The following is a 10,211-nucleotide window of genomic DNA, read 5'->3' as shown; positions in this document are numbered from 1 at the left end:
GTGGAGTGCTACCTAAAACATCTGATACTCCACGTAACAAATACATAATCACAAACCGGCGAACAGCCATTTCAGAAGATGAGGAAGAAACCGACAATGGTGTGCTATATGAACTCGACCATATAGACAAGGTTTTGAATTCAGTCCGTAAAGAGCGCACACGCATTAAAACAAATCCTTGGATCTCTCCGCGTAAATCTGTGCACGAAGAAGACTTGATTGATCTTGTACCGGAAGGTGCCAACACTCAGGATTATTTGAACGTTTGTATCCTATCTGAAGAGGTGGGAAAATCTTATAATTCTATAGAATCTACCCTGACAGCAGCCGACACTCCAATGATATCGAAGTGTGTAGAACGACAGCAGCCGACACTCCAATGATATCGAAGTGTGTAGAACGACAACTAAGTTTAACATTTGTTAACTGATCTGAACATTAATTGATGGTCCATTATCTCTGAAGTTGATTTGGATATAGAACTCAATTCTCCTACAATTGAAGAACTGAATGAACGATTTGCAAACATCGGTCAATGATTTATTGGAGGACTATAGTGAGGTACAAATGTATCATCCGATACATCTAACAGTAGCATTGAAATCTCAGACAATACCAGCTGCACTGGCTCATACAGCAGTGAAGGGTCAATAGAAAACCAACTTCCGGTTTTCTCGACAAAGTTTTCAGAACGACCTGACCGAATGGAAGAATCTATTGATGCTGGTTATTCAAGTCTTAGCCGCGACTCACGATTCCCTTCAACATCTGATTCCGATAATGCTGAACATTCCGGTAGTGACTGCGAAGGAGAAACAAATATGACTCTTGTTGATAGCGCATGTGCAGAATGTGATTCCGCCAGAACGATCCCAGACATCAGAAACAGTCTACAAGACAAAGTGAGTCAACTTAGAGCTGAAAAAAAATGATCGCTGGGGAAAAAATCCGCGAAGCGCAAGAAGACGATATAATTCGTCTAAAAGATACTCAGCGATTGCGACGCCATCTACCTGGTTACAAGAAACAGATGTTGTTGAAAACATTGACCAGTCTGAAGGAAAGACTTGAAATCAAAGCCAAATATTACAGAAAAGTTATTCAACAGTGTTATCAATGCAAAGAAGATTTGCTCAGTGACATAATCCGTTTTTCATTGTCCCAAACACAAACTTTAGTTGAGAAAAGTAGTACTATTGCGGATGAATAATTAGTGCTATGTTTGATTGTATGTAAATATGAATAATATTTATTTATTGCTAATGCTCTATAAATGAGGAATTGAGAATACAGAACAAAGTGATCATAAGACTTGGAAAACAACTCGTTGTAAACTTTTCATTTTCTGGACTATTTTCGATATAAATCCTGTGTCTTCTGCAAAGAATGACTGTTGATAATTTGTTGTTACCTTTGAACTAAATTGCAGTTCAAACATTGTTTATGTTGCGTGGTGCTTGTACAAAATTAATTATTTATTGAATCTCTATATAAATGATACTGTATTTTTTTAATATACCTCGCCATGATTAATGGCATTACAACTAAATTTCCTGAATTTGACATATTCCCGTAATTCGCATAAACCGCTATTCTATACCCTGCTCAAATACACACAAAACCGTTATACTATACCCGCTCCAATACACAAAACCGCTATATAATGCCTCGCTCCAATACACAAAACCTCCAATACACACACAATATATAAACTTTACCCCGCTCCAATAAACAAAACCGACTATACTTTACCCCGCTCAAAAAACAAAAAAAAACATACTATACAATACCCCGGCCATTATTATACACAGAACTGCTATACCCCGCTCCAATACACACATAACTGATATACTATACACCGCCCCAATACACAAAACTGCTATACCAGCTCCAATACACAAAACCGATAAAGCCTATACTAAACTTCGCTCAAATACACACAAATGTACAACATAAAAATGAAAAGCAAGCAAACAGAAAACAACCGGTACATATATGAATACCGATGCACGAGTCAAAGAATACGAGTTACAAATGTACTCCGAAAATCAATGTACGTACAAAAGAGGTTATCTTCAATCAATTTCTTCAAAGATAAAATGGTCGGTTAGTCGAATCAGGCCAATGTTGTCACTCCTCAAATCAAGAACACTAGCCACTTGCTCAAACTGTCTGTACAAAAATTGAGAGATATCTGTATTGTATTTCAAACTCCGACGGCATTAATTGATGATTTGATGGTTGCAAATTAAGTTTACTGGCGACGCGTTAGCACATGAAAGACAAGAATGTGTCCATAGTAGACGAATGCCCCACTCGCACTATCTTTTTCTATGTTAGTGGACCGTGAAATTGTGGTAAAAACTGTCATTTGACATTGAGATTAGAAAGATCATATCATAGAAAACATGTGTACTAAGTTTCAAGTTGATTCGACTTCATCTTCATCAACAACTAAATTGACCAAAGTTTAAAAAAAAACACTTTAACCTGAAGCGGGACAGACGTACAAACGGACGGACGGACGGACGAACGGACGCACAGAGCGAAAAACATAATGCCCTTAAATGGGGCATACAAAAATACAATAGATCTGACATGATCAACTTTGAAGGCGTGATATAAATTATCTAAAATTTGAGGTAAACCTATAAGTGGCTCTTTAAGACGATAACTATCTGCTGCAGTATTAGAATGCATGCATCATGTCTGCATATATCATGTGTATTGTTTAAACGATGGCTTATTTTATCTGATTGACGAGACACATTCTGCTTTAGCTGGTGTTCAGATAACAAATCCACGAAATCGGTCATGTCCAGTATTGTGTTATACCTAAGACACGCATTCTTCAATAAGTCGAAACATTGTCAGCAGGTGTCGATGGTTAATTAGATGGCGTCTAGACTAAAATAAACACGAAATGTTGATACATATTATCGAGCCCATGCATTATAAATAGTTTATTTTAGACCTTTTTATAATTTGGATATACGTTTTAGTATGTTATAAATCAAATATGAGAATTTGAGTCAAACCAGTGAAAATGAATCTGACAGCTAATGCCCCTTTAACTGAAATGTACTTATCATATAGAAATGGTCAGTGGTCAATCAAAGTTGCATGCTTTTGAAACGTTCACATGGTTTACAATTATGGCTTTTATCATTACCCCTCCTTCGAAAGCTGATTTGAGCAGTTTCTATTCATATGCATGCCATATTTTATATTGCTCATATAATATGTCTTTTTTTAATAACTATGTTTGTTAAATGAAGAGAATGATAAAATATATGAATGTTCATATAATTCAGCTCATTGATTGGTCTAAAACACAGAACCAGAAAGGTAAGTGCAAATTTAAGCTTTCATAATCTAAAACAATACTCGTTTTCAATTGTAAGCAGACACCAGAAACTTGTTAACTTCCTCTGTTTTGACAAACATCTTTTTTTTTTATCCTTTCCCATTTAACAAAAATCAGGTGAACAATTAAAACCGTTAAGTTTCTTCCAGGGAAAATAAGATCGGGTAAATAAAAGATAACACTTTTATGCTAACCCTGTAGTCGGCAAGTTTATGAACTAAAAAACTCGGTGATTTTCATTTGCATTTCGTACATGTGACATAATATAAAATCATTGTGTTGTTCTGCTACGTCTCACTCATGCAGATATTAACAGATCATATTTTTGTCGTTACCAACTTCAAAGTCAGTTAATCCAGCATAATATTTAAACATTATTTAATATGATATGAAATATAAAAGATAAAGCTCCAGTTCTGTACGTAATGTAAGATTGGAAGCCTTACCATGGACACTAAGAATAATGTTTATCATACTCATTTAGTTTATTAAGCATTGCATTTGTATTGCTTTTCTCTTTTTTTATAATCGTATAACAAATTTACTAACTTAGCAGAACCTGCAGAAAGTCCAGTTTAAAAGATATGTTAACATCTTTACGGTCATACGATTAAACATACCGGTAACACTCTGTGAAATGATTAAACGAAAATCGCATCAGGTAATTTAAGTAATTAAATAAAAAAAAATCCGTTTAAAAAACTAAATTGTACACTTTAAACTAAGCTACATATTAAAGTAATACCAATTATTCGAAGACATTACAATAAGCTACATATTTAAGTAATACCAATTATTCGAAGACATTAAACTAAGCTACATATTTAAGTAATACCAATTATTCGAAGCAACCCGAATTTTCCTTTTTATGTCTACCGGAGTTGATAATTTGCAGAACTTTAAATAAATTATCTATTAGGAGTAAAATAACATTGTAGTTTCAATTGAGAAAAGTTAATTTCTTTGAAAATTTTGAAAAACTTAGTATTCCTATATCTTTTATAATTAATTATAATTAGTGTCGGTATATCTTCCATGTTTTGTTAAAACTAGCATAAAAGAGAGGCGAACAGTACCAGAGGGACATTCAAACTCATAAGTCAAAAATAAACTGACAACGACATGGCAAAAAAAGAAAAAGAGCAGCTGACAAACAATACATCACAAAACACAACATAGGAAACAAAAGACTGAGCAACACGAACCCCACCAAAAACTATAATATATTCATATGCTACCTAACAAACAAAATCATTACGAGAGAGGGAGAGATAAATAAGAATTTGTAAAATGATAGTCATTAATTATTTTTTCACAATCCGGGGATACTCTATATAGGCAGGTTTAACATGATAACATACACATGAATACCTCGTGATCATGACTTTTCCAAGTAGATACCAAAATAAACCAAACAAATATAAGATAAAGAAAGAATAAAACAAAAGAGCAAAGAAAAGTTAAACCTTAACATAGAAATGTTGCATTTTTTCTCTCTGGAAATAATAAAAAGGAGACAGGAATTTCAACTTATGAGAAAGATTGTTGAGAAAAGTGTGGTTGTTTAATTTGTGTTTTGCGCTAAATTGCTCTACGATGTATTTTCATTTGCTCCTGGATAACAGTAAAAAGTAAGAACTATCGAGATCTATTATCGATAACTATCCAGTTCTAACAAAACAATATATAAGCAGGTGCGCAGGATCCCTGTATTTTTTCAGTAAAGGTAACGATGGTTAATATAAGCATCCGATTAAAAAATTAAAAAATACAAGTCAAAGACTCATAATAAGTTAATGATAAAAGAAGGAGTACCAAAAACTTAAGCTATCAAAATTATTAGTTTATATCATGGATGCGGAGAGTATGTATTTCTGGCTTCAGCGGTTTAATATGGAAGCTATAAAAAAGAAAGGAGGCGATTACCCACCTAAATCTCTATATTACATAATGTGTGGTCTACTCAGACACATCAGAGACATGCACGTTAACGACAAAAACTTTCAGGATGAAAAGGATGGTCTCTTTGCTATGTTTAGGCGTGTATTAGATGCCAAGATGAAAGATTTGCTGTTCAAGGGACTAGGAACGAAAACGCGCAAAGCCGATCCAATATCACACGAGGATGAAGAACTCTTGTGGGTTAATGGTGTTTTTGGAAAGAGTAGTGCTACAACTTTACAATACACCGTTTTCTTTTATAACTGCAAGTTATTTGGATTAAGAGGCCGCGACGAGCACAAAAATCTTGATTATTATCAGTTTGAAATTGGTATTGATTCAACAGGAAAGTTTATTAGATTCACCGGGAGAAATAACAAGAAATTTAAAGGTGGACTAGGACACATGCAATTAGCAAATAAAGATATAAAGCACTATCCACAGGGCGGTAAGTTGTTTAATTTACATAAAATAAACACGGAAAATTGTTTCACAAAATTATTCTACGCGTGTATCCGTTTCATATACCTTTTTTCAATTTAAATTTCATTCTGAAAAGAAATATTTTATTCAACCCGATGTCCACAAAAAAAAAATGACCGCCAGGATATGGCCAATAGTGCTGAAAGTGGCATTGAACACCAACAATCAATCAATCATATTGAAATCAAGATCACATACGAAATTATAATATACACGATAAGGTTTTCTGAATATACATGCACTGCTATAATATTTGATTATTTGAATAAATTATTCTACGGATTTATCAGTTACAGTATTATATTCTTTTAAATATCATTTTATTCAACCCGGGTATTTCGACTTCAGTTTCCAATAAAAAATTTAAAAAAACCGGACCACTACTGTATGGCCAATAATGCTGACAGTGGCGTTAAACAGCAACAACTAATCAATCATTTAAAACCAAAAGCTCATATACAAAATTATATAAAAATACACGATTAGTTTTGCAAAATACTACTGCAACTGTTAAAATTTTTCTTTGAATTGAAGCAAGCGGAAAAAAATCTCGATTTTTTTTTTACTTGTAGGTCCAAGATGCATAATTGCTTACTACGACGAGTACTTGAAAGCTGTATGCTCCGGAACATTTTATTGAAAACCACTCAACATAGATGGTAAAGATCGTTTTCGGTTTGGAAAATCAGCACTTGGAGTAAATAAATTACACGGACAAATGCGCGAGATATGTCAAAAAGGTGGACTTTTAGGGAACTACACGAATCATTCCGGAAAACGCACTTGTGCAACCGCCCTATACCATGCAGGTATTGATGAACAAGAACTGGTCACCGCTCCACGGCATCAGTGAGAGCTTACAAAACTAGCAATGGGACCATTCAAACTAGGAGCCTGTGTCGCTCACCTTGGTATATGTGAATATTAAACAAAGGACGCATTTGAATTCATGACAAAATTGTGTTTTGGTGATGGTGATGTGTTTGTACATCTTCCTTTACTGAACATTCTTGCTGCTTACAAACATTCTATCTATATTGAACTTGGCCTAAGAGTTTCAGTCGAAAATGTTAATTAAAATTTACAAATTTTATGAAAATTGTTAAAAATTGACTTTAAAGGGCAATAACTCCTTATGGGGTCATGTTGACCATTTAGGTCATGTTGACTTATTTTTAAGTCTTACTTTGCTGTACATTGTTGCTCTTTACAGTTTATCTCTATCTATAATAATATTCAAGATAATAACAAAAAACGGCGAAATTTCCTTAAAATGACTAATTCAGGGGCATCAACCAAACAGCGGTTTGTCCGATCCATCTGAAAATGGCAGATAGATCTTGACCTGATAAACAATGTAACTCCCTGTTAGATTTGCTCTAAATGCTTTGGTTTTTGAGTTATAAGCCATAAACTGCATTTTACCCCTATGTTCTATTTTTAGCCATGGCGGCCATCTTGGTTGGTTGGCCGGGTCACGCCACATATTTTTTAAACTAGATACCCCAATGATGATTGCGGCCAAGTTTGTTTAAATTTGGCCTGGTAGTTTCAGAGAAGAAGATTTTTGTAAAAGATTACTAAGATTTACGAAAAATGGTTAAAAATTGACTATAAAGGGCAATAACTCCTAAAGGGGTCAACTGACCACTTTGATTATGTTGACTTATTTGTAGATCTTACTTTGCTGAACATTATTGTTGTCAACAGTTTATCTCTATCTATAATAATATTCAAGATAATAACCAAAAACAGCAAAATTTCCCTAAAATTACCAATTCAGGGGCAGCAACCCAACAACAGGTTGTCTGATTCATCTGAAAATTTCAGGGCAGATAGATCTTGACCTGATGAACATTTTTACCCCCATGTCAGATTTGCTCTAAATGCTTTGGTTTTTTAGTTATAAGCCAAAAACTGCATTTTACCCCTATGTTCTATTTTTAGCCGTGGTGGCCATCTTGGTTGGTTGGCTGGGTCACGCCACACAATTTTTAAACTAGATACCCCAATGATGATTATGGCCAAGTTTGGATTAATTTGGCCCAGCAGTTTCAGAGGAGAAGATTTTTGTAAAAGTTAACGACGACGGACGACGGACGCAGGACGACGACGGACGACGACGGACGCCAAGTGATGAGAAAAGCTCACTTGGCCCTTCGGGCCAGGTGAGCTAAAAAATGTGACAAAAATCTTGAACCCACTCGTTCTTTCGAGCGACTGTTTCAAATACAGGTTAATTGGATATCGAGTTTGCAAAGGTGATACGGGGTTCACAGGACATCATTCAGAAGGGATGACAGAGTTTGCGAATGTACTACATGGTTCACTGGACATTGTTCAGAAGGGCGACGGAGTTTTCAAAGTGCTACAGGGTTACAGAACATCGTTCAGAAAGGACGCAGAGTTTGCAAAGGTACTACAGGGTTACAGAACATCGTTCAGAAGGAAGGCAGAGTTTGCAAAGGTACTACAGGGTTACAGAACATCGTTCAGAAGGGACGCAGAGTTTGCAAAGGTACTACAGGGTTACAGAACATCGTTCAGAAGGGACGCAGAGTTTGCAAAGGTGCTACCGGGTTACAGAACATCGTTCAGAAGGAAGGCAGAGTTTGCAAAGGTACTACAGGGTTACAGAACATCGTTCAGAAGGGACGCAGAGTTTGCAAAGGTGCTACAGGGTTACAGAACATCGTTCAGAAGGGACGCAGAGTTTGCAAAGGTACTACAGGGTTACAGAACATCGTTCAGAAGGGACGCAGAGTTTGCAAAGGTACTACAGGGTTACAGAACATCGTTCAGAAGGGACGCAGAGTTTGCAAAGGTACTACAGGGTTACAGAACATCGTTCAGAAGGAAGGCAGAGTTTGCAAAGGTGCTACAGGGTTACAGAACATCGTTCAGAAGGAAGGCAGAGTTTGCAAAGGTGCTACAGGGTTACAGAACATCGTTCAGAAGGAAGGCACAAAGTTGGCAAAGGTACTACAGGGTTACAGAACATCGTTCAGAAGGAAGGCAGAGTTTGTAAAGGTACTACAGGGTTTCAGAACATCGTTCAGAAGGAAGGCAGAGTTTGCAAAGGTGCTACAGGGTTACAGAACATCGTTCATAAGTAAGGCAGAGTTTTCAAAGTGCTACAGGGTTACAGAACATCGTTCAGAAAGGACGCAGAGTTTGCAAAGGTACTACAGGGTTACAGAACATCGTTCAGAAGGAAGGCAGAGTTTGCAAAGGTACTACAGGGTTACAGAACATCGTTCAGAAGGGACGCAGAGTTTGCAAAGGTGCTACAGGGTTACAGAACATCGTTCAGAAGGGACGCAGAGTTTGCAAAGGTGCTACAGGGTTACAACACATCGTTCAGAAGGAAGGCAGAGTTTGCAAAGGTACTACAGGGTTCACTGGATATTGTTCAGAGGGATGACAGAGTTTACATAGGTGCTGCAGGATTCACTTGACATTGTCTAGAAGGATGAACTATAGTTTGAAAATATGTTTTATGGTTCACTTGATATATTCCATAAGAAATTGATAGTTTCAAAGGTCTGACATGGTTCACTGAACATTCGATTCACAATGAGGGCAGTGATTTTTGTTTTTCTTCACTGAACATTGGTCAAAATGGAAAAAGGGGTATAATTAACAAATGTGCTGGATGATTAGACCCAGTAGACAATTATATAACTGTGCCCCTCTACTTGCTGACTTGTTTCTTTATTATTATGAGGCTGACTTCATGCAGGAACTTCTTAGGAAGAAAGATAAGAAGTTAGCAATATCCTTTAACTCTACTTTCCGCTATATAGATGACGTTCTTTCACTAAACAATTCAAAATTTGGTGACTATGTGGATCGCATCTATCCCATCGAATTGGAGATAAAGGATACTACAGATACAGTTAAGTCGGCTTCATATCTTGACTTACATCTAGAAATTGACAATGAGGGTCGGTTGAAGACAAAACTTTACGACAAAAGAGATGATTTCAGCTTTCCAATTGTGAACTTTCCATTTCTAAGTAGCAACATTCCAGCAGCACCTGCATACGGGGTATATATCTCCCAATTGATACGATATTCCCGTGCTTGCATTTCCTATCATGATTTTCTTGATAGAGGGTTACTGCTCACAAGGAAGCTATTAAACCAAGAGTTCCAAATGGTGAAGTTGAAATCATCCCTTCGTAAATTTTACGGACGCCATCACGAGTTGGTTGACCGTTATGGAATAACCGTTTCACAAATGATATCGGATATGTTCCTTACGTCGTAACTACAATCCCCTTCCCTTTCATGAATTTGACCTACCGAATTAGACTATTTACCGGATTTGTAATCACATAAGCAACACGACGGGTGCCGCATGTGGAGCAGGATCTGCTTACCCTTCCGGAGCACCTGAGATCACCCCTAGTTTTTG

This window comes from Mytilus trossulus, chromosome 11 (genome assembly GCF_036588685.1).
Source record: "Mytilus trossulus isolate FHL-02 chromosome 11, PNRI_Mtr1.1.1.hap1, whole genome shotgun sequence".
In the NCBI taxonomy this organism is placed as follows: domain Eukaryota; kingdom Metazoa; phylum Mollusca; class Bivalvia; order Mytilida; family Mytilidae; genus Mytilus; species Mytilus trossulus.
This window is presented reverse-complemented; position numbering follows the sequence as displayed.